The sequence below is a fragment of the Ambystoma mexicanum genome, chromosome 8, assembly GCF_040938575.1.
Source record: "Ambystoma mexicanum isolate Mex_15411 chromosome 8, UKY_AmexF1_1, whole genome shotgun sequence".
NCBI lineage: Eukaryota > Metazoa > Chordata > Amphibia > Caudata > Ambystomatidae > Ambystoma > Ambystoma mexicanum.
The window spans coordinates 819,951,094-819,976,244 of record NC_090929.1 but is presented as its reverse complement, the minus strand read 5'-3'; the positions used below and the strand labels follow the sequence as shown (position 1 = coordinate 819,976,244).

At 48.4% G+C, this 25,151-nt stretch overlaps 1 protein-coding gene and 1 long non-coding RNA gene across 8 annotated transcripts in view; one reads left to right on the top strand and one right to left on the bottom strand.

The window, feature by feature from the left end:
- USP54 (ubiquitin specific peptidase 54) overlaps positions 1-25,151 on the bottom strand; it is a 2,840,272-nt gene that overhangs the window by 2,694,490 nt on the left and 120,631 nt on the right. The window contains exon 1 of one of the 7 annotated variants that reach the window (XM_069610694.1): positions 918-1,406. The exons of the other annotated variants lie outside the window; for them this stretch is intronic. The gene's annotated coding sequence lies outside the window, so the exon portion shown is untranslated. Of the gene's footprint in view, positions 1-917; positions 1,407-25,151 lie in introns of those variants that run through there. 7 annotated transcript variants of the gene reach the window in all.
- The window catches only part of LOC138472489 (uncharacterized), a 273,916-nt gene continuing 250,354 nt past the window's right edge, over positions 1,590-25,151 (top strand). The window contains exon 1 of the long non-coding RNA XR_011268616.1: positions 1,590-1,697. This is a non-coding gene — a long non-coding RNA (uncharacterized lncRNA). The remainder of the gene's footprint in view (positions 1,698-25,151) is intronic.

The window sequence follows — 25,151 nt, the reverse complement described above, 5'->3', positions numbered from 1 at the left end:
CTACGAAGACAGCCGAAGACAGGGGATACCAAATCGGTATGGGATACCAAATATTACATAACAATGGCATAAGAACTGGCACACGTGACCTTACGCACCTATTGACATGACACGTCTCCCACATGTCATGCTACACGTGACTTTCGCACGAGCCCAGGAGGGGCTTAAGTTACAACATACACTATTAAAAACGATTACTAAATTTTAAATCAAAGTGAACTGTGCTTGTTCCGGATTCTATGTAATTTGCCGTAAATGTGCTGGGTTCATAGCACATTGCATGTTTTTAGGATGATGGTTGTGGTTATGCAAATATTCACCGTTTCGGAAGGCGGGGCATGGGAGTGTAGACAGTGACCCTCGGCCTCGAGCCTACTCTAAAAAGTTAACATCTAAGAATGGTTGAACTTGCACCTGCCCTGAAGCGGCAATGCGAAGGTTATATAGAAGATGCCCAGTCCAACCCCCTTACTTTTTCCCCAAAGTAGCATATTCAAAAAGTGTGTAAGTTGACCGGCGTAACTCATTTGGTTTGCCAGAACTCGTTTAAAAGCAAGTATTTCATCTTTTAAAACAAACCAGGAAGAGTCGAAGCAAATCTTGAGAGGACCGAGAAATAATGAGTGTAATGTTTGTATCCTACAGTCCTACCCAAAACACGAAGAGTTCTCCCTCCCCGCGGTTCCCTCACACTGCCCTCGCACCCCTTCTTCCTCCTCCTCCTCCGTCCCCCACCGAGACCAGTGCGTACTACGCGGAACGGGGAACAATGCTCCCACTTGAAACGAAAAAAAATCCATTTTGGTACAGAGGAACAGATGGAGTATAAACAAATGGAAATGTTAGCAAATAATTGTATATTTTTTTTAGAAAATGTGTTGGAATACTTTCTGTAAGCCGCAGTGCACACCACATACCTGTCCGGGTATCCATGGGCTGGAGGCCACTTCATCATGGCTGCGTTCTATCCGAGGAATTGACAGTTTTTTCAAGGCAACGTACAGTTTTTCCTTCCAAATTCATCATATCGCGTCATGCGCCCAGGTCGCCGTCGGAAGCCTATCTTCCTAAGTTTGGGGGGCACATGTATTTGTATTAAGATTTCTGATAATGTCTCAGGGATACAATAAGCCCCAAAACAATAAACGTGTCGATGGCCCTCACGCGTTCTGAAAAATCTTGAAATTTAGAGTGAACATGTTGGGACGATACTACAACCACGGAGATTGGAAAGTCCGGTTTAACCCAATCAAACAGTTTGGACGAAAGGTGGAGGCAATTAATTGAGTAGACAGTGCATTTTTGGGTGTGGCACAAGAAGTAGCAATGGGAATGTTTAAAAAAAAACGAGCAAAATATTGAAATGGAAGATTAATTATGAAATCGAAAATCAGTCGCCAAATAACTTCCCCTGCCAGCTGTGAGAAATGCTTGACTGTCGCATTGAGCACCGCTTCAAACTTTGCAAACACAATGGGAAGGCGGGGAAAGGGAGGGGCGGGGCTCCTGAGAACCAAAGGTCAGGAGTGCCCTACAGTACAGGTAACTCGTTCATTACTGATCAATTCGCAACTGTGGATGTTCAAAGTGTCCAAACCATCCCACTGGGCGATCTACAATCAACAGGTTATAATTATCTCCTCCAAACGCACTGGGAGAAAAGGGAGGACTCCCCAATTCCGGGGCACCAACTAGAGGTGAATCAAATCAAGACATGTTTGGAACAGCTTTTATGACAAGTTTATTTAATCATACATGCTAACATTCCGAGCACCTTCGAGGGAGATTTCGTTAGAGAACTCGGGAGACAACAATTTTCCCATAGGAATGCATTGGGGAAATAATTATTTTAGGCAGTAGAACGTGAAATATAGGGAGTCTCCCGCCTAAATCGGGCGGATTAGCATGCATGTTTAGTGTCTCGCAAATCATTTCTCTATAAGCAGGCGATCAATGGGGGGCTCACCCGGAAAATTAAACACTGATCCAGAGCGGTTTCAGAAGACGTCTTCTTTATTCTGTGTTATGTTACTGAGCATTTGTATAGCGTCTTATATACCATTGGTATGAACTGAAAGCACTTGTGGGTTGAACGCCCTTGGGACCGTAGTCCAGATCAGTGGATAGAGTAGGGTAGTCTACAGTGCTTGGGTGCACTCTGTATGCGAGCAGCCAGTGCGGTTGGCACATCAGTGTCTGCATACTAACACGCAGTGCGGTGGTTGTGAGAGATCAGTCGAATGTGAGCAGCTAGGAAGATGCACTCCGAGTCTGCATTCTGGCGGCCGTGGACCTGTGTAAGAGATTCAAGTGTTCAGCTAGGCTGATTTTTTCATGGGGTTTAGCTGCGTTCTATCAGGCTGTTGAGGTGTTCATGGAGTACTGTAGGTATGTTTTAACATTAACATGTGTGCAGCTAGGCCGAAATTGATCTTGGGGTATAGCTGCACTCTATTGTTTGTTGGTGTAAAGTAAGCATACTGGTATGAGTGACAAGTGACTATGCTTACTGGTAGGAGGCCCCTGATTCGGATTACTTTCGGAGCCCAATGTGCATGCCTTGACAGGCCTGTTGGTTCGTGGTAGAGGATTTCGGAGTCAGATTCTCCGAATGGTGCGGGTATGTTATCTTCACTCAGTTGATGGGTCCTTGAATCTGAGGCTCAGTTTTAGGAGTCATAGGGCTAATTTTCCAGGTCTCTGGTCATGGTTTATGGCGGGGGCTGGGTAACTCGTTTGGCATGATGGTCATTATATAAAATATATTGCAACAACGTAGTCTCATCGAGGCAGGGGTGCTAGAGAACAGAGTGGTTGGTGCACAGAAGCCATACATTATAGTTGGTATTCAGCCTCAGGTGAGGTAATTCATAGCCTTATTGCTTGCCTGACTTGAGCATGTACCACCATTGTCTACAAGTTTTGGGCGACATGAAGAGGCCTGTTCATGATGTTTGCAGCATAGTGCTTTCACGCTCTGCAGAAGTGGCACTGTGGGTAGATTCCCGGTATCTAGAGCATGACATGGGTTGACAGAAACCGTGGTTGGATGACCGGGTAGACCTGCGATTGTGGTTTTGCAAATGAATATCCGGATCGGTATGTTTGGTAAGGGCAGGCCCAGTCGCATTTGCTGTTGGTGGGGCAGATTGCGCTTGGGAGTGCAGCGGTGTGCAGTCTGCGGATTTGGCAGTGTGACAGTGGTTTGCATCTCCCGGGGGATAGTGCTGTACTTCCTTATGGGAAGATAGTGGTTAGGCTTAGTTATGGGTGTTACTGAGCTATGGTCTCCTGGATGATATATACAGACAGACATCTTCTGGTCTTAGAGCATGGGATATGTCGGGTCTGGTGGAGATGAGCATGCCAGGACGAAGCATAAGATTAGTAGAGGCCTTTGTAGTCAGGCTAAGGTGCGGAGACAGCTGCGTGTCCTAGAGGCTGTTGGTCGCTAAAACTGGCTTTCAGGCCCCGACTGTTCCTATTTCCGTGATGGTGTCATTATTGGTCGGCATCTGTGGCCAGCAGCTGTTATTTTTGAGGTAATGCCATGTAAGTTGAATTCTGGCATTGGTAGAGTGCTTCAGTGGTTCTAGGAGGTCCCTTTCAATGTTTAGGGAAAAGCCAGGTTTTTAATGCTTTACGGAAAGGCCATGTAGTCCTGGTTGTGTCGAATGTGGGGAGGCAGTGAGTTCCACAGTATTGGTGCCAAGGTAGAGAGGGCTGACCCCCCAATGCTGGCTGAATTGGAGGCAGGAATCGCTAGTAGACGGGCTGTGCTAGATCTTAGGGGGCGTGATGGGAGGTAGGGCATAAACTTTTGTAACATCATTCATGTAACATCATGCATGTAACTAACTTCTGAAACTCATGTCATGCGTTTCCTGTCCCATCGTACAAGGACAGTGAAAGAGGACTGACTCCATCAAACATTTGAACGCTATAGCTCCCCCCACATAAATCAATACATACTACAATTACTTCATCTCTTCGATCCACCTCACAGGTCGGCATATTAGCCTCTGAGATGGACTCCGGCATCTGAGCAACTCAGCTACTTCACTGTCACTACTGTCTACAGTGCCTACATCACAGTCCGTGTATTCTGAGCAGCTGTCAGATGAGCTGCAGCTGTCAGACTCTTCTGTAGAAAAGTAACTGAGTGAGCTTGATCTTCTGCCGACACCATGGAACACTTTAGTTCAGTTACTTGTAACTGACTGGGATGAAAAGCAGGTATATCCTTCTGAGACTGGTTTTGCTGCACAAGAACTGTCGCACACCTGTATATCGGTTCTCTAGCTTTCCGCCGCACATCAGCAGAGTTCTTCATCTCCCGCTTGTTAGTTACATCTGTTTCTCTGGCACATTGTGTCACAGCGTCGTCTTTGTCCGTGCCAGGCGCTTGGAGTAGACATGTTCTGATCTTCTCATTAAACATTAGTTCAGAGGGACATATCCCTGTAGTGCTATGCAGTGTGTTCCGATAGTCCCACAGGAGAGCACATATGGTTTGCATGAACGATCCATTGGTGATGGTGCATACCTGTGAGGTGCGCTTGATGTTGGTCATGAAAAAATTCAACAGTGCCATTGGCCTGTGGCCAAAGTGGGGTAATCTTTCTATGCTGAAACTCCAGATGTTCGGCAAACATGGCAAAGTCCTGTCCACTGAAAGAGGGCCCATTATCAGATTTACAATGTTGGGAACTCCATAGTCTCCAAACATCTTGTCAAGTGCAGGGATGATGCCGTGTGCACTTGTAGATGATCCCAAATGCAACTTTGGATAGCGTGGCATCTCGTCCACTGTGACCAGAACATATTTGCCTTTTGCCAGTGGTCCAAATAAAATGAAAGCCACCTCATCCCACACATTCAATGGCCTCAGGGTCATTCTCATGGGTCCCGGAAAGGTACGTGGTGCCACTGATTTACAAACATTGAAGTCATGTAATGCAGTCTGTATTTTGACGTCCATTTTTGGAAACCATACTTTGGTTCTCAACTGCAGTTTTGTGGACATGTGCAAGGTCAATTATGTGTTCCTGTGGGGAAAGTGGAGTTACGATTCGGTTCTCCTTTAGTAGTAAACCCTTGCAATGATATGGACAGTACGTCCTGCATGAGGGCAAACGTTTGCATCATCTTTCGCTGATCTTCTGACAGCTCCCAGTCGCCTCACTATGCCATTTTCCAGTTAGTACCTTCTGTTTAACTTGCGATAAAAGTACATCTTTACTTGTTTTTTGCACCATTTCCTGTATTGTTAGAGCTGTAGGAAGTGCGTTGCTGATGAGGCAATTTGATCTGCTTTTGAGGTTTGCGCATCTACCTCCGCTGGTAGTGTAAACCTGGAGAGAAAGTCAGCAGGGTTGTTCTTTCCTAGCTTATGAACGATGTCAAAGCAATATTCTTGTAGGCATAGACCACATCCAGCTATACAAGGAGGCATCTTCGTGTTAGGTTTGCCATAGATGGTGATAAGAGCCTGATGATCGGTCACTATTGTGAACTTTTTTCTATACAAGAACAGATGGTAGTGCCTGCAGGCCCATACCAAAGCCAAACATTCCTTTTCTGACTGTGAGTAGGCGTGTTCAGTTTTGGAAAGGCTTCTACTGGTGTATAAAACAATACACTTGGGCAAACTAGATCCTTGCTTAGATTGTGCCCCTAGAATGGCTCTTAGGCCCACATCACTTGCATCAACTGTCACCTCTGTCTCCAGTTTGGGGTCGTAGTATGTCATACACGCAGCTGATGAAATGTGTGATTTTCTTTCTTGAAATGCAGCTTCACGCTCCTGCCCTTTTCCTGTGAGTAGCCACTGGGGCGTGCTGATGGATGTAAAGTCCTTAATATATCTAGTGCTATAACTGGCCATTCCCAGGAAAGGACCGCACTGCAGAGATGGATGATGGTCTGGGTTTCTCAAGCAGAGCATGCACATTTGCCCCTCCAACGAAAAATGTGGCAGAAGAATTTTAGGGTTGACTTACTGAACTCATATTTATTGGTATTGAACGCAAGGTTCGCCTGTTCTAAGGCCATGTAAACCCTTCTTAGCATGTCACTGTGAGCCTCTTGTGTGGCCCCAAATATTAAAATGTCATCACTATGGTTTAAGCACTGAAGTATGTGCCGGATTATCAGATGTATTTCATTTAAAAAGGTGTCTGTGCCTGAGGACACACCAAAACTCAAATGTTTATATGGAAATAGCCTGCTGTGAGTCGTGAAGGTGGTGATGTAACAACTATCTGGGTGTAATTCCAGCTGATGGTAACCTTTATTAAGGTCCAACTTTTAGAACATTTTGGCTCCATGCAATAGGTGCATCATGTCAGTTATTCTGGGGGAGAGATGTCTTTCCTTTTCTGTTGCCTGACTTGGCATCCGCATATCTACGCAGAGGCTTATTTTCTAGCTGTTTTCTCTCTTGGGCACAGGTAATATTGGCGAGACTCAGGGTGTCGGGCTTTTCATGTCTTCAATGATGTCCTGTGCAAGTAACGATTGTAGCTCATCTGCTACTTGGGACTACATATTCAGGAGAATGCCTCTGTAATGCTGGTCTGTCGACATTAACTTGCTTGTTGATATGTAGCTTGATTTGTTTGTTTTTTTGTTCTCCCAGCCCTTGAAATAGTAATGGGAATAGTTTTACCACCATGCCATTGGGGCTTGAGTTGTAGGCAGTGATTAGTTGATACATTATGTGTACCAGGCCAATTTTCATGGCAGACTTGAAACTTAGCATTCTCCCTCCAAGCGCACCCCCTTTCACCACTTATATCAGCAATTTCTCACTATTGTCCTTATAGGAACATGACAACTCCAACATGCCTTTGCATGGGAGTGGGATGCTTGAGCCATATTCGTATACGTCAATGTCAAGGGCTTTTAGCTTGGTAGGGTGTTTTAAACTGGCACAGGCATCTTCACTGATAACATTAACGGTAGCACCCGTGTTGATCAGGAATTCCTGGGCACTGCCATTGACTTGTTGGAGTAGTACCGGGCTGCATTCCACAGCCGTTTTATTACCTATGGCACATACATACTACCCTTTCTACCTTGATGAGGTGGAGACCTTCAGTGTGTAGTATATCTCTGCCCGTCAGACTTGTCTCGAGTACCTTCTCTCTGACTTGTATGATCCATATTTTGACGTTTTACAAAAAGACCAAAATGATTCTGTCTCTGCAGCCATCACACCTGTGGCCCATGGCAGGATGTGTTCCTTCATGAGGACAATCCTAGCCACACCTAAAGCATTTCACTGGTTCGTTCTTGCGTGCCTTGTCAGTGGCCTGTATCAGGCATATTGGGGCAAGTGTCTTGAGAATTGGAGATTTTACCCATGGACTCAGCTTGCCTGTCGATGGCCATGTCGGTTCTTGGCAACATTACAACCTCCTCCAGTGATCTTCTCTGCTGGATTAGTTTCTTGCGAAATTCAGCCGATTCGCAGCCAGCAATCACTTGAGATGTGATAGCATCCTCAGTGGAATAATTGTCAAAATCAGTGTTTCACCCTTTCTCTCAACCTCATGACAAATTAAGTCCAAAGTTTCACCTTTCTCTTGGGTGGTGGTGTGAAAAACATGCCTTTCATAGTTAATATTTGTAGGAGGAGCACAATATGCATTTGAAGAGTCGATGACATCAGTATAAGTGGCTGTGGTTTGTGCTGGCATTTCATAAACCATGTGACGCACGGTGGTCCCTGTGAGAAAAGGTGTCTCACCCGCTATTCCCCATGGATCAGTCATCCAGGTGGCCAGGACATGACCATTGCTTTTGGATCCAGTTCCTGGGTGGTGGACCAGTGCGGGAGGATCACCTGGATGAGAGGTTTTCGGGGAGTGGAAGTGGGACACAGGAGGGCGAGACACGGTATCCCCTTCACTCTAACACCATTTCCCCATCCTACCAGATAGGATACCTAGGAACTCATACCCCCCCTTTCCCCGACACAAACAGTTTCTCACAGACAGCCCACTGTGAGCGACAACGGACTAACACCAGAGCCGTATGCCTGACCATGTACCATGGTCAGGCAAGGTCAGACAATTACGGATCATTACACACACCTGACTTTCATCACACTTCCCCACACGGATAAAAGGCGGAGCACGAAAGCACATTATGAGCGAGGTAAAACACACAAGGAAACAGGAGTTCCAAGATGGCAGTTTAGTACAAGGAGGAAGACGGCGAGACCAGAGAGGGTTGTAAGAAGGGAAGCCCCCTTGACCTATTAAGACCATTAGTTCCACGAGCCTTGGAAAGTAAGAAACCGAAGACCAGGAACTAAGGCTGATCAAACCTAAACAGTATGTCGGAGGTACCCGGGGCTCTCCTGCGTTGATAACCAAGGCAGGAAGGAGCAATTGCGCCACCATGGTACTGTCCTTGGCTCCTACAACAAAGCAGCGTCTGAAAAAGCAACACAGCCGGTGAGCTGGAGAGACTGATACTAAATTAGCTTGTGTTTTGAACCAAGGTTGCAAGCGGCAATATTTTATAAAGGGAACATTGTGCGATGCATTTGGAATGAGCGGCGCAACTGTTGAAAGCCAGAAAGAATTACTTCAGCTTCAGAATTGAACTCTGGGGAAATCAAGAAAAGATACCATACGCAGAGTTGTCCGGCAAAACCTAGGTGCTCATTCTAAAGTCTCTGTTAGGTATCCAACTGATCCTGAGTGTGAAAGAAATATTAAGATCGAAGTGGTCATGCAACGGATCTTGCTAAACCTTGTTCACATTAGAAAGTCTTTGACAGTGTAAAGAAAATCCAATTGGTCCAAGCACCACTGAGGGAGACTAGTTGAACCTTGTTTTGGTAAAGGAATCTGAGCCCGGAAGAGGGGATCCAACAGTGAACGTATCTGTGCCCAGAAGAGGGGGATCCAATTGTGAACTTTTTGTTTGTGAAAAGGATCTGAGCCCGGCTGAGGGGGATGCAGGGTGACTACCCAAAGTGAATTCTGTGAACGCTAAAGAGAACATTTGCGTGTAATTTCTGTTACAGCGTCAGGAGACTGGTGAGAAGTACAGAGATTTGAACACAGAAGGTCTTGAGTTTTGTGCACTGCGAAACTGGAACTGTATCCTTGCGCCACAGTAGCCAGAATGTACACTTGGCTTGAGTGAACCGCCTTGCCCCAGGCTAAAAACGTGGGGAAGGGAGGCCAACAGCTCAAGTAAATTGATAAATGATGGGATGGTAATGCGCTTTGCACCATTACAATAAGGCAAGAACAGTAGTATGTCGATGTTTAATTGGATCATCGAGTAACGCTGCAGAGAAACGGGGTAATTGCTGGGATTACCCCGTTTCTCTGCAGCGTTACGCGATTCAACGAGTGATATATTGGACTCTGCCATTACGGCTTTACTTTTCCTTTGCTTGTCATTTATATGACCTTCTTGGTTCTCTGAGCTGTGCAGTTACACGGCCCTCCATTTGGAGTTTTCAGGATTTGCTTGATCACAGTTGTGCGCGCCTTGAAGACGACCTGTGTGTTGAAACACGTGTCTGCTGTTCATGATCCAATTAAACATCGACACACTACTGTTCTTGCCTTATTGTAATGGTGCAAAGCGCATTACCATCCCATCTTTTATCAATTTATTCCATTAGTACCAAACAGGGTGGATTGGTTGGCAGGATTAGAGTGACTGCTGCTTGCACTCCTTTATAAATACATTTGACCCTAAGATAATCAGTGATCACTAGCGCACGGATACTCAGCTTCGAATCCACATTCTTACTCCAACGGCCCAAGTATCCTGATTTATCATTTTGTGAACACTTCTTTCTTTTTCATGAGCTGCACCCCGCACTATTTATAACTAGTAGTAAGGATTGACAATATGTTTAGTATAGACCCTTTGTATGTTGACACAACTCCACTGCGACTGCCTTCTTTATTATTTGATGCTTACTCCCATCTTTAGATAGGCGTTTATCATACCCCTGCAAAAGTTCAAGGAACACCCTTGAATTGTGGTAACGTGTCTGTCTTACTATTGCCATCATGCGTTCCTTCCAGCCCCAACGTGTGCATTAGTATGCCTCTTAGACATCTTGGCTCCCGCAACCCTATTGAGTAGATGTATACATGGAAATCCACAAGCCATCTAGCCCATCTTGGCCCTAAGCTGCTTGTGTCTGTAATGTCAAAGGATTGTAGCTGTATGGATTCTTGAAGTCTCATGGCAGGCAGGAGTTATGGGTGAAAATGCAGAGGGTGTGGCGGGCGTGGACGCCATGGACTCTTCCACCAACATGTTTAGTTGCTCTCACCGGTTTCTGTGGTGATGGCTGGTTTTGATGTTGTAGGCCTTGTTGGGCACCTGCTGCTTCTTGGCAGGCTCAATGGGTGCCTGCACTGCAACTCGTGGTCTGCTTTATGTTACCAGCTGCGCTTTGAGGTAACAGAGTGCTTCCTTAGTGCTGTTACTTTTCTGGGACTTCTTACACTGAGGCCACTCTCGTGTGGCCGTGCAGAATACTGCCGCCTCGTGTCTCAAGCACTCTTGTGGAGCAATGTGTGTAGACCGGCAGCACGCCTCGCCTTATATGGGCGGCTCCGATTTTGCCCATACGGATCGTATGTGCAAATAATGGTGCACCAAGCATCCCAGACCGCATTGGTGGAGCGGTCAGAATGGGTGTATGTCTGATTGCCTCTCACCCAGTAAATGCAACACTGCCACAGAGCGGTTTCACAACACGTCTTCTTTATTCCATGTCATGCATCCAACTAACCTGTGAAACTCATGTCATGTGTTTTCTGTTCCATCATACAAGGGCAGTGAAAGAGGACTGTCTCCTTCAAATACTAGAACACTACAGTTTACATTCTATCAACACAACCCAAACATATTTGCAGGGGTGACTGGTCTCCTCACATTTCCGAACCTAGGGAGGGGCGACTCACCCTTTCATTATTCTGCGATCAATAAAATTAACACTACAGAAGAATTGAGTAAAAATCAAATAAGGTGCTCTTTAAATGTTTATTTGGATCATTATTATTTTCAAAGCCTTATTTTAGTCGCTTTGACTAATTTCTGGCAATTTACAATGCAAATAGTGGCCATGCACTGCTCAAACACTGCCATTACATTTAATTAAAATAAATATAGTGAATGGTCCTGGGATTCAACTAGAACACTTAACAAGTGCCAACCCTACGCTTAGGTAACAATCTGATACTTTAGGTTTGCATTCATCCTGATCGCTCATTCCATCAGCTCCGCCTAGGGTCCCATCTCATCAGCTATGTTTGTGTGCCCTTTGGACTCAGTCCCGATGACCTATGAAAGCTTGTGGAAAGGCCTCATATGCATTCAAGATGACAGCTACCTTGGGGTAAGCGCCATGTACTGTTCCCACCTGCAGGGAGCTCGAGTTACACTGCCCACCTGCTCCATTTGTCCATTGGGATCATGGGCATTACACAATCAAGCCACATTTCTACATTGGATGCTGGAATGGGTCAGACCGATCAAGGCGGCTCGGTGAGGGGAGGCCCGCTAAAAGCTTTAGCCTATTAGCTTCTTCACAAGCTTGCCCTACCTTCCACTAATATGCTTACATGGTCCTAAGCTTATGTTTCAGCGCAACTGCCTTTTATAAGTATCTCAATTTTAATACCCTTTTCTTCAACCTTGTACTTCTAGTCTCCTCACTCCTCTGGCATCATTCCTTCTTTCCCTGTTTTCTTTACCCCTCCCTCCACTGTGGTCCATTGCATTCCCCCTTCGAGCATAATCTCCTTTCAACTCCACTCGAGTTCTGCTCCCCTATCCCACTTTCCCACACCTCCCGCACAAGTCTTCAGTGCTCAGTTCCCAAGCTATCCCATATTCCCTGCTCCCCTCTACACCAGGTACTTCAATATGCACATCTATAACACAGGGGAATTCCACTTAACCTTCAGAAAACCACTGAAGACCTGGCTATTCAACTAATAGCAGGACGAGACTTACCGGTTGGGGAGCCTGATATCGGGGGGGGGGCCCTGGTCCGCTCCTCGCCCGCGCCGCTCGGCACCCGGGCGGTGCGTCCCTCCTGGAGGAGCTGCACCCTTCGCTTGGCTGCCGCGCTCGGCGGCCGTTGGCCTGTGACCCGCTTTGGAGGTGCCGTGGGCTGGGCTGTGCTCCCGCTGGCCTGGCATCTGCGGCCTGGGCTGCGGCCTGCATCTTCCCGCTCCGGCTTGTCCCCCCGCACTGCTGCCGAGACCGAACCTGCTTCTGGGAGCGCCTGAAACTGTGGAGCCCTTGCCCGCTCCGCACCCGCACCGCTCGGCGTCTGGGAGGTGCGCCTTCTCCGGAGGAGCTGCGCCTATTGCCTGACTGGATCCTCGCAGGCTGTGACTCAGGTGAGGAGCTGCTGTGCGCCGGAACTGCATTGACCCCGTTTCCCAACTACTGCAGGCCATCCCCGGCCTGGGCCTCTCCCCGCGCTGTGCAGCCCCGACTGGCTCCCGTGCCGCACTGACTGGTCTCCTGCTCTGGGCCCATACCCTGCGGCGCTGCTGCTGCTCAGCACCCCGGCGGGCCGCTGATTGCCCCGCTACCACCTTGCTCCAGGCTTAATGAACCCTTGCTTAACAGAGCCGTGGCCCACACCTGCACAACCTCCGGTGTGCCCGCCTTGAGCGGGGGGGGGGCCTGCCGCGATGCTCTCTACCTGTCACTACACCACCTGCCAGCCCAGCACTACTACTCTGGCACAGTTTTGTGTCTTTACTGGACATTGCCTTCACTGCTCCATGCGATATCCGCCTGTGCACTAGTGCCCACGCTCCTGCTATCTGTTCTTCCTGTGGTGCTCACTCGCGGTCTGTACCGGATACTGACCTCATCCACTAGGGTGGCGGGGTCGCACTATCCTTGCAGCTACTTCATATTTCCCTGACGCTGTTGTCCCTGCCGCCTCTGCCAAGATTTGGTTGGGCGATTTGGATTGGCAGGCTGGTCCACCGACCTGTGATCCTTTGACTGCGGGACTTGCGGTGGGGCCTCTCCTGCACCTCCACACCGTGTGGCCTCCTGTGTCAACACTCTTACTCAGGTCTCTACTCTGGCCACTCAGCGCCCCTACTACATTATCTACGATGTCCAACAGATCTAGGAATACCATTAAAACCGGGGCCATGGACAAATTCGCTAAAGCCACCCCGAGGTCCGACTCGGCCCACACATCAAGCGATCCAGCTGACGACCCACCTTGCGCCGAGGCACCTGCCACTGACCTCACAGCGATAATGGAATCCATGGCTAGAAACTTTGCAGCCTTCCACGAAAAGCTTGATGACATTAATGCCAATGTAGCATCGCTCAGAGCCAAACTGGATCAGCAGGGGATGAGAATCAGAGGATGAAAACAGGATTGGAACCAATGAAGATAATATAGCTACCCTCCAGGGCACTGTGTCCACTCTGGTCTCAGACATGAAGGTGGTCAAGGCCAAATGCGATGACCTTGAATCTAGGTCGCGTAGAAACAACATACGCATCGTCGGTGTCCCTGAAAATGCGCTGAAGGGTCGACTGGAATCGGCGGTCGAGGATCTCTTGAAGGATCTATTGGGCAATCCAGACATGTCTCCCTTCTTCACCATTGAGAGGGCCCATAGGGCACTGTCACCGCGGCCTAAACCTGGTGACTTTCCGAGGCCCATCATTGCTAAGGTTTTGAGCTTCAAAGATCGCGACCAAATTCTCTGCCTCGCATGGGAAAGGGGCGAGTTACGAATGGACTCGCAGGTGATCAGAATTTTCCCTGACTTTTCCACCGGAGTTCAGCAGGAACGCCGCCAGTTCCTTGGTGTGAAGAAACTCCTTAGGGAGGGGAACATCCCCTACGCCATACTCTTCCCTGCACGCTTGAAGTTCACGTTCAACAACAAACTATACTTCTTCACGGTGCCATCTGAGGCGGTTAAATTCATAGAGGTACATGTTCATCTCCATCCTCCTGCTGATGACTCTATGAATAATGAGTGAATCCTATGCTTGCTCTGTGCTGCCTAGATACTATGCCTATATGTAGATTGAGTCCTACCACTCTTTGTTCGCATCCATGGGCGACCACACCTCTGCATTCACCCCGATACAATGCTCTCCTACGCAGGTTTAATCTCCGCTTTGTACACTCACTCGCCATGGAGCAACTGCCATCCCGTCCAGTTTATCCTTTCACACTTACTTCTCTGACATGCAGGGCTCCCTTGTTCTGGCTGCAACCCTTTGCCCCCTATTCACGAATACGGGTACATGTTTTGCCTCACTGTTTCGCCTGGATTGGGTTGCTGGATCCCTGTGGTACGTGTGTTGATCCCTGCACCCCACTGTGTAAAACAGGGGTATTCACAATATGACCGCTAACACTGTTTGTTTTGTAACGGAACCAGCTGGTTCCAAGCGCGCTTCTGCACGGCAAGGGCGCACCCCACTGCGATTGCACTGTTCTTGGATATGCCCTTGTTGCGGGTTAGCCCCTGTTGGGCTTTTGGACAGACTGGGCCACGTTGGGGCCGGCTCAGCTCTGTACAGTTGAGGGTGGGTGATGTTCACACTGCTGATTTTGGGTTAGTGGTGAGGGTGGCGGGTGGGAATGAGGTGTTTGAAAAAAAGGGCATGCAAGGTCTCACGGCGCGCACATTGGTAAACCATGAGCGCACTCCCGACTTTAACCACGGGAATACGCATTACTGCTGGATCTGGGATGTTCACTGATGCGAGTATATCGAGATTAGATATTTGCCACTGATATGTCTACCGTCATAATGTCCTGGAACATCTGCGGATTAAGCAATCACACTAAGGCCTGTAAAATCATGGCCTTTGCTAATAGGCATGGCTGCAAGGTACTACTCCTACAGGAGACACATTCCAATGCCCACATTCCGGGCACCATGGCCCCGTCATGGGGTCCCACTAGATTCTTTACTTCCTACTCCTCCCAATCCAGGGGTGTCCTCACAATGATCCATACATCGATTACATTTATTCTGCACAAAAGCTATATATGTCCTGAGGGTCGGTATGTTATACTGCACTGCACGCTGGTGAATAAAGAATACCTACTTGTTAACACGTACTGCCCCAACGCCGACTCTCCTGAGTTCTTCGATGCGGTAATTGCCATACTGCTGGGATATGTAGGAATCCAGATTATATGGGGGGGAGGGGAACCTGAACCTCATTCTTGACACTGTCCTGGACAGGACTGGCACGTCCTCTCGAGCCCTAACCAGCGCCGCACGCAGGCTACATGGCCATATGCAGACACTCAATGTTTGCGACGTCTGGAGGACACTGCACCCCCTGTGCCGGGAGTACACTTATTACTCGTCCATGCACGACAGCTCGTCTCGAATAGACCTGATCTTCGTGTCAAATGAAACCATGGGCGGGGTGGAGGGGTCCTGGATCCTCCCTCGCACACTGCCTGACCACGCTCCAATTACACTATCTGTGAAGCTGGGTATACCCATCCCGACACTCAGCACCTGGCGATTCAAATCTGAGGCCCTCAGGGATATTGTGTTCAGGGCCGACATCCTTGCAGACACTGAATCCTTCTTTGACCACAACTCTCCTCAAGACACATCAGCTGCGGTCAGATGGGAGGCCTTTAAGGTGTATATCAGGGGGATGTCCATCTCACGAGAGGCTGCGGTACTAAAAGCAATCCGAGCCGGCCTCGGCCGCTCTGAAGCCAAATTGAAGCAGTTGGAGCTGCAATGCTCCACAGGCGCCGATCCCGCCATACTTGTCCAAATTAGCGAGGAACTGCAGGCATACAATGCGCTCGCTACCAACGAAGTCCAGTACTTCAGCCGCCCACAGGCCGCCAGGAAATATGGTGAGGGGGACAGACCGGGGAAGACACTGGCAAATGTGGTGAGAGGGGAATTTGGCCGAGCTCAGATCACCTCCATCAAAGATGTATCTGGCAACGTACAATGGGCTGATCAACAGATCTTGGAGGTATTCACTGAGTTCTACAGGTCCCTCTACTCCCAACCTGCCGAACAACACATGCGCGAGTTGCTTGCTCAGATCCCTACCACTGAAATATGCCCTACTGCCAGCGACCAGCTGGACTCCCCGGTAACACTGGATGGGATAGTGACGGCCATCTCAAACCTGCCCAAAGGCAAGGCGCCGCGGCCCGATGGCCTTACGGCTGAGTTTTATCAAGAGCACGCGGCCATACTGGCTCCCAAATTACTCGAGGTCTGGGATGAAGCACTCTGCTTCTCCGTCCTCCCCCTGTCCATGCGTGAAGCTGTCATCACGGTCCTGCTCAAATCTGGCAAGCCGGACGACGAGTGCGGGTCCTATAGGCCTCTTTCCCTCATGAACCTAGACACGAAAATTACTGCTAAGATCATAGCGAACCGCTTTCTTCCCATTATGCCATATTTGGTCCATGAGGATCAAGCAGGCTTCGTCCCCGGCATGTCCACCTCCCATAATATCAGGAGATTGTTCAATGTAATGTCCTGTATAGATCAAGACGCCCAGGCCGTGGCGGTCACTTTGGACGCTCAGAAGGCCTTTGACATGGTCTCTTGGAACTACATGTGGCTGGTGCTGGAGACAATGGGCGTTGGCCCCAACATGATCGGGTTCATTAAACTACTATACGCCTCCCCTGTGGCGCGAGTTAGGGTTAATTCATTGACATCCGACCCTTTCACACTCTTCAGGGGTACCCGGCAGGGCTGCCCCTTCTCCCCGATCCTCTTCGCTCTCGCAATTGAGCCAATGGCGGATTATGTCCGTGCTCGCCATGGCCGCAAGGGAATACGGTTGAAGGATGACCCCGAAATCATATCTTTATATGCGGATGACGTGCTATTATACATTAGAGAGCCCACGACCCACATTGACCCCATACTGAGGGACATCACCCGCATCGGCACTTACTCTAGCTTCACAATCAATTATTCAAAGTCAGAGATCTTCCCGCTTACTAAATCTACCCAACAACCCACCACTGAGTACCCCCTTCGTTGGTCCCCGAACGGTGTCAGATATCTGGATGTGCAGATATCCTTAACTAAATCCACTTTGCTCGCCGACAATTACTCTGCCGTGGCACAAACGGTTGAGGCCAAGATGTCAAGGTCAAAAGTCTCCCATTGTCCATGGCTGGTCGGCTCTCTCTCATTAAAATGATCCTGCTCCCCAAGCTTCTTTACACTTTCGGCAACGTTCCTATATGGCCTGGGAAGGGTTACTTCGCTAAACTGCATACACTATGCGCACAGTTCCTATGGCACTCCGGTGCAGTGCGTAAGAAGTGGACTGACATGGCGCTCCCTTATAAACAAGGGGGGCTCACTGCTCCGGATCTGCTACTCTACTGGACCGCGGCCCAGGCTCAACATGCCACTCACTGGTACCCTGGCTCCCCAACACGCCCGCATGTCAAGTTAGAGCGACTTGCGGCCGCTGACACCAACATGATGTCCCTTATACTACATCGTCATTCCACACCTGACTCTCCTATTGACCCCGTCGGTGCGACCATTCATGCCTGGAAACGCTTGCTGTATCCAACGGCCGAATCCCCCCCTTACTATAAATGGCTCCCGGTGTGGCGCCTTCCTGGCCTGGAACCCACACATGATAATGCCTTAGCCCAACACTGGGGAACTCTGGGTTATCAAGCACTGTCCGACTTCTACCCAGAAGGTAGGTTCATTGACCCCCAAACATGGAAACAAGGGCACACCAGATCCGCCTTGGAGACCCTTCAATACTATAGACTACGGGCAGCGTTCCGTACTACATGGCCCTCATTTTCGGATGAGCCCCCGGATAACCCGGCGATCGCATACATTGCCAACTCAGGCGGCGCCTGCGGTGTCGTCTCTTCACTATATAAGATCCTTCAGGAGACCATCACAGTCCCAGTGCTTAGGGCGCGCGACGATTGGGCGAATGAATTGGGCTTAGAGATATCCGATGGCGCCTGGGGCGCAATGTGCCTACACACAAAAAGAGTCTCCCTCAATTTCCGTCACCGCGCCATGCAGTACAAACTCCTCAATAGGCTCTACTATACCCCACACAGGACCTCGACATTCACCCGCACCGCGGCGGCCCTGTGCCCTCGTTGTGGGGCTGAGGAAGCTGATCACCTGCATATGTTTTGGACCTGTAGGGAGCTATCTGGGTTTTGGAAAAGCATCTTGAAAACACTCTCTGACATAACTGAAACTGTGGTTGACCCTGACCCCCTGGCGGTTCTGTTTGGGGTCTGGAAAACCGATGAAACCAGACGCCTAGCTAAATTCCTAAATATAAGCTGTATGATTGCCAAAAAGTGTATACTCCAGAGCTGGAAAAGCCTCTCTCCCCCGGTCTTTTAGAAATGGTTGCATTTACTCACCTGGTCACAAAATTGTGAGGAAGAATACTTGTCTATGCTCCCCGCCCAATCTCGCCCCAGGAATATTTGGGCTGAATTCAACGCTTACCTTAGCATCCAAAGCGAGGGCACTCCCGAATCTGGACTGTCCTCTGCCCCGTCGGGCTCTGATCCCACTGCGTGAGGCCCTACTTTTTTTGCTCCTTTTCAGGTACCGCTCAGTTGTTAATGTTGTGATTGCTGTATCCTTCTTGGTGTGCTGCTCTATGATGTAACTGCTATGCATTTGTCGCCTTATGTGTGTGCCTTGTGTACCTCTGCCGTCAAAAATAAAAGTTAAAAAAAAAAACTAATAGCAGGACAAGGCCCTCCCCGCTGAGTTGTATCTGGGCCCCCCGATCAGAGATAAGATTGAGGCTCCTGAGGAGTTCCAATTATGGTACCAAGCCTGCCTCAGTAGGGCGGGTCAGTTGTGGGTGGGGGAAATCTTTATGCCCCTAAAGGACTTGGAGGATGCCCTGGGACTTCGTAATCTCTCCCCGTTTCGTTATCTCCAATTGAAGAGTGTACTCACTGAACACGCCTGGGGGATACCCTTAGAAGGGAACTCACAGAATTTGAAAAGCTTCTCATTTCAAAATGGGGTTCTAGGGGTGGCATATCCTGTCTCTACAAACTCCTCATGTTCGCAACCCTGAGGAACCCCCTGCCTGCGCGGACATAATGGGGGAAAGATCTAGGTGAAGAGATAGATGATAGGCGGTGGTCCAAAATATGTAGACGACCTAATCGCTCTACGGCCTCCCTCCACTTCGGACATCAGGCCCTGAAGGTACTACAAAGGTGGCATTACCCACTGCAGAGGATAGGCACGATGAGGGCGGAGTATGACCCTCACTGTTGGAAATGTCAGACAGAGAAAGGAGATTACATACATATGTGGTGGAACTGACCCGTTGTGCAGACATATTGGGTAGAAGTGCTGTCCTGGATTAAGGGGGTTGAAGGAGTGGGGAGATCCCTGTCCCCATGTCTCCTCCTCTTCAGGATCGGAGGGAGTGTGGAATATGAAGAGACACAGGGTCACATGTTGGAGATAATGTTGGTGGCAGCTAGGTGTTGTCTGGCCCAGAAATGGAAAAGTCCCAACATGCCTGGGGAGAAGGAATGGGTTCTCAAAGTTTGTGCTATCTACAATATGGAAGTTGTAACACACATTATTGACGAATCCAAAACAGACATTGAAGGCTTATGGCCTCCCTTTTTTGAGAAGTATGGTCGCTTGGTTTGAGGTGGTGGGTGCTCGCAGAGATGGAGACCCCATTGTGAGGGATTCCTGGGAACTCCAACGGCCTGGAAAGGTATGTGAAGTTTGCTGGGAAGGGCTAGAGGGGGAGCGTTGTGCCCAAAGCTTGAGTATGCGACCAAAGATGCAATCCTTATTGTATTGTGCAGTGCGAATTACGAGCCCTATTAATACAGCAGAAGCACACATTTGCTCCATGACCATGGGAAGGGGGCAGGGGTGGATTGGAGGGGGGGGGGAACTGTTATAATTGTGTTTTGGAGATAAGCTATGTTGAATATCGCACAATGTTATAACTAAAAACCTCAATAAACTTTGTTTTAAAAAGAATAGCAGGACGAGAATAGCACAAAATACTTTGCAGAAATCTAAATAGAATCAATAGACCAGCACACAAGGAACCAGTCATGAAGTACAGGAGATCAGACTCTTTCAAGTCAGTCTCCCCTTGCCATTTAAATGAAACAGGAACAACATGAACAGTCACCAACAAAACACTTCAACACCAGACCAACAGTCCAGAACCAAACAAGTTACTGCCACCTAGACAGCTTCAAAAGGATGAATACAATAAAAAAAGACTTTGCATAAAACCTTCTCCATAGTCCAAACAATATCAACGTCTAGGTCTATAATGCCTCGGGAACCTTTCCCCAAGGTTCAGTTCCTTCAGTAACACAAAATAGTCAAGATTTCACTTTAAATATCAATCTCAGGGTTCCCTTCCCCATGCTTAGGGCTCTTTCCAGTTCAAGCACAATTACACTTCTTGGGCCTCTCAGGATTCCCTTCCTCAAGTTCAGGCCTCTCAATTTCAAACACAAGTACACTTCTTGGGCCTCTCAGTTTTCCATTCCCCAAGCTCAGGCTCATTTCAAGTTCAACCACCAGTTCAGCTCTTGGGCCTCCCAGGATCATCTTCCCCAAGCTTAGTCTCCTCTTGAGTTTAAGAGAAAACACAAGTTCAGTTTGTCAGGATGTAGCTTGTTTTTCGAATACAGTTCTCTCAAAGTGTTAGCATCAGAGGCTTTCGAAAACGCCAGGTTATTTTCTCCTCCTAAGCGTGACCATTCAAAGCCTTAACCCCCTGTTTGATTTTTCATGTGCTTGACCTTTTCCTTCAGGGGCTTTCATCGCCCCTTCTTGTTCCCCTCTATTTTCTCGACTTTCTTTCTTGTGCCCACTGGCACCTTTCTTTTCTTCACCTGTACATTTGCACTCTCCTCTTTGTGCCCACTGGCACCTTTTCCACTATGCCGGGTCGCTTGCACCTCTTCTCTCTATCTTTGGGTTGCTTGCGCCCTCTCTAATATAGTCCTTTTCCTTTGTGTCCCTTGCACGCTCTGCTTTCCGACTTTCTCTCACTTTCTCTCAATCTTGTTACTTTTCTCTCAATCTGCTTTCTTTACTAGTTTCCTTCTATTTCCTCTTTTCCGCTGAGTGCCGCTTCATACATTTTCTTCTGCCCGCTCTGCTTCAGTCAGTCGCATGCTCCAGAGTTTCTCTCAATCTCTCTCAACAAGACTCACCCGGGCACCACATGCCCCTCAGACACCTTTGGGGCCGACACTGGTCCCAAGGGGACGAGTAATGTTTTACCCGCCAACAGCTGCCTGCAAGAAGCTTCGCTCCTGCTATCTGAAGACCCGGCTCCCTAACCATGATGCAGCCACTCAAACACTGGGCCAGCGTCTCGGCACGCTGTTCTCCCCTTAGTCATCTATACTGCTGCTCTCCGCTCTGTGGCTCGTCTGGTCCAAAAACGATGTCCCTAGCTCGCTCATTCAGCTGTGCAGAACCATACCTTAAATAGTTGGAAAAGCAGTCAAGTGGAGTCAGGTGTGTGTGCTAATTAAGGAATGCCTGATTCTTATGAATGGGACAACTTAAGTTCTTCTACGGTCGGTTTCCCTTACATTCCCCATGTTATTCATATGGGAAATCTTCACTACTTCCTCGTCCCAGTATTTGTTGGAAATGCGGAGGGTGAGATGAAATGGGATTGAAAATTATCTTTATGGGTGGAATAACCATAGGATGACTGATAGAGGAAAGAGGGGAATCTCCTGACTCTGTTATTATAACACTGGGGTGATTCCCCTTTTGTTAAATTGTTTCCTTTTCCGGATCCCCTGCCATAAAGGTACTAATGTTGACAACCTCCCCTTGGGTATAAAATGTGGGGAGATAAATAGGTATTACATTTAAATTGGTGTTAAGTTTAAAGTCATATTGTTGTTTTCTCTGACCCACCTCCCTGCCTACTGTTGTTCTAATAGGTTATTCCCACCTCTCTCTTGGATTAATAGGACCTGCATATCCCATAAAGGCTTCAGGGACTTCTTCCTCCTTGCCTATTATCCTATTGGGATATTTTATCTTCCCTTTTTTCGTGAGGGAAGGTCGAGGGGTACGGTGGATTGGGGCAAGGAACAGCGGAATACTGTGTCTCGACTTTAGATGTCCTTCCCGCTGTTCCCAAGGACCCCATGCACAGGTGATCCTGTCATGCATAGGCTTTTGGGCAACAGGTCACGTGAGTCACATGCAGCCAAAACCCCGAGTAGAATCAGTCATGTGAGAAGCATTGGGCGTCGGGGTAAGTTAGTGTGGAACTCCGCTTTCCGTGGCGACTGGAGGTTGCCATGGAAGCTAGGCAAATCGTTGCTAAGGAAATGCAACTTGCGTTCGGGATCCCGACGCTGATCATGTGACCTCTGCTATTTAGCCCCGCCTTGTCAGTTGCTCAGTGCTTCTGATTAAGCATTTTGCTCTATAATTCTTTGAATTACGTGTTTACTGCTACTTCGTTTCCGACCTGGATTTTGGATTACCTGGCTTTTTGGATTATCCTTGTCTGTTTTGGAAAATATTCCATCTCGCTGGTATTACAAACATTTTTGCTCTCGTCCCCGGATTTGCCTTGCTCTCTCCTTTGGTTTAGTTTTTGCCCGCATGTGTTTATGACCCGGACTGCAATTGGATTCCTTTTGAATTTCGATTAGGCTTTGTGTTACTTTGGTGCTCAAGCACTCGGCTCCGGTGTGAACACATTTTGCTCTGGATATTGTTGGACATTGATTTCTATTCAGCTTTCGCTGCAACGTGTGATTAGGAACAGCCTCCACTGCAACGTGGGAGCATGAGCAGCCTCCGCTGCAACGTGGGAGCAGGAGCAGCCTCTGCTGCAACGTGGGAGCAGGAACAGCCTCCGCTGCAACGTGGGAGCAGGAACAGCCTCCGCTGCAACGTGGGAGCAGGAACAGCCTCCGCTGCAACGTGGGAGTAGGTAACTTGTCCGGTACGTTCTGTATCCGGAGTGAGGTTGCTCTCCATAGGCATTCGTGTTCTGGCGCGAGTGCGTTATTGGACCCAGTACTTCTTGTAAACACTATGGTTTCAAGTGCAACACAACAGGAATTCCCCTGGTAAGATTATTGTCCTGGTTATATTCATTGCACTTTCTTCTCATCTGCCTTTTTGGCTTTGAAGATTTATGGTGGTTATTTATTTTCAGAATATCTATTGGCTACTGTGCTTACTCTCTGATCGGGATAGTTATTCGGAGCCTGTTTTCTAATTATACAGGTCAGTGGGTGGACATTGTCATATGTTTGTTTGGAGTCATAAAGTATAGTAAGGTACTAATTGTACTTATTTCCTTCTGTCACGCCCTGGAGCAAGTGGCGCGTATGGGAATCGCTGGAAAGGGGGCCGCCTTTAATTGTTCCATCACGTTTTCCTCCTGCGTCCGTTGCCAGTTTAGTTCTTTTGTTCGCATCCGTCACCAGTAGTTTATATTCAGCTACTTCCAGGTGACGCACGCGTTGCAACTTTCTCCCTCCTTCGTTGCACCGCTCCGCATCATTTCTCCTTGCGTACACCGCCAGCTTACCTGTTTTTCTCCTGCTCTTTGTTTCTTTCTCGTGGCTTACCTCCCGCTCCTCTTTCTCCACCTCCTGAGCGGCTCCTCCCTCTCTTTCCCCATTCTCCTGCTTGTTTCCCTTTGCCGCTGCTATTTTCCTTCGCTCCACCTATTTTTCTTCTCCGTTTCTTCTGCTGTTTACCGTTTCCACTCTTGTTCCTTCTGTCTTCTTCAGAGTACAATTCCGGAGCATTTTTTTTCCTTTTCTGTGTGAGTTCCACAGCCCTCGACAAGCCGTGTCCAGCTTTCCCTCCATTGGGTGCACTCCAAAGCCATCACATCATCCTTCTTGGGGTTTTTTGTGCCTCTGGCTTTTTCCCCATCTCCGGCGGTCCCGGGGGATCAACTAACATCCACGAATTCAGTGGCACAGTGGCGTCCTTCCGTGGCCGTCCGTATCTTCCCAAAAAAAAGGAGAAGCCCAGTCAGAAAGGAAGAAAGAAGTTAGACTCCCAACAGAAGGCTAAAGGTGAGGAGGAAAGGAAAGGGGGGGACAGAGTTTTCTTCGGAAGAAGAGGATATTGCAGACCCTTGTGATACCTTCTACAGCCACGGTGGTCTCGGGGGGAATCCAGTATTTCAATTAATTGATTCCTCTGTATGTGGTCTTGAACATTCAGAGGGGTACATTAGTGGGAAGAATTCTTCTTCTACACTACGGGGTCAAGTCTGTGAAGGGGAATTCTGAGATAATCAGAAGCCTCCTAACATGGACCCCAATGAGCCACTGGCTAATATCCTTCAGTTAGTGGCTGATTTAAGGACGGATATGGCTTCTGCTCCTGCCACCACTCAACAACAAATTATGGAATTACAGTCAGCCATACAGCCACCGTCCCAACCGGCACCTACTGTGCCGTCTGGCCCGGCTGTTGAACCTGCACAGGCGGAGGCCGGACATGTGTACATTACAGCCCAATTCCCGTTGGCTCCTCCTGAGAGGTTTCATGGGGATCCAAAGCATTTCGGGACATTCTTAAACCAATGTCATTTGCACTATTTATGCCGACCAGGTTCTTTCCCTGACTCTGCTACTAAAGCGGCCTTCTTATTGTCACACCTTGGGGGAACTGCATCAGCATAGGCTAACCCTCTCTTGGAAGAAGGAAGTCCCTTATTGTTCGATTGTGACGCCTTGATTGAAGCTATGGGCAAGGTGTTTGATACCCGCTATAAAGCTCACGTCATGGAACTTGAGTTGTTAAGCTTACAGCAAGGTGATTTGACACTTCTGGCCTATTTAGCCAAATTTAATCAATTGGCTGCTGAAACAGGATGGCCTGATGATAAAAAGGCTTCTTTGTTCTATAAAGGATTATCTGATTCATTGAAAGATACCATTGCTATGGTGCCGGTAGTCCTGGTTACATTCCCGGAGTTACTATAATTAGTTCTCCAGATTGATGCTCGTAAATCCGTGAGAAAAGGGGAAAACGGGGTGTGTTCCCCAATATTCCAGTTAACCCTACACCAGCTACGGTTGCACCAGAACCAATGCAAAT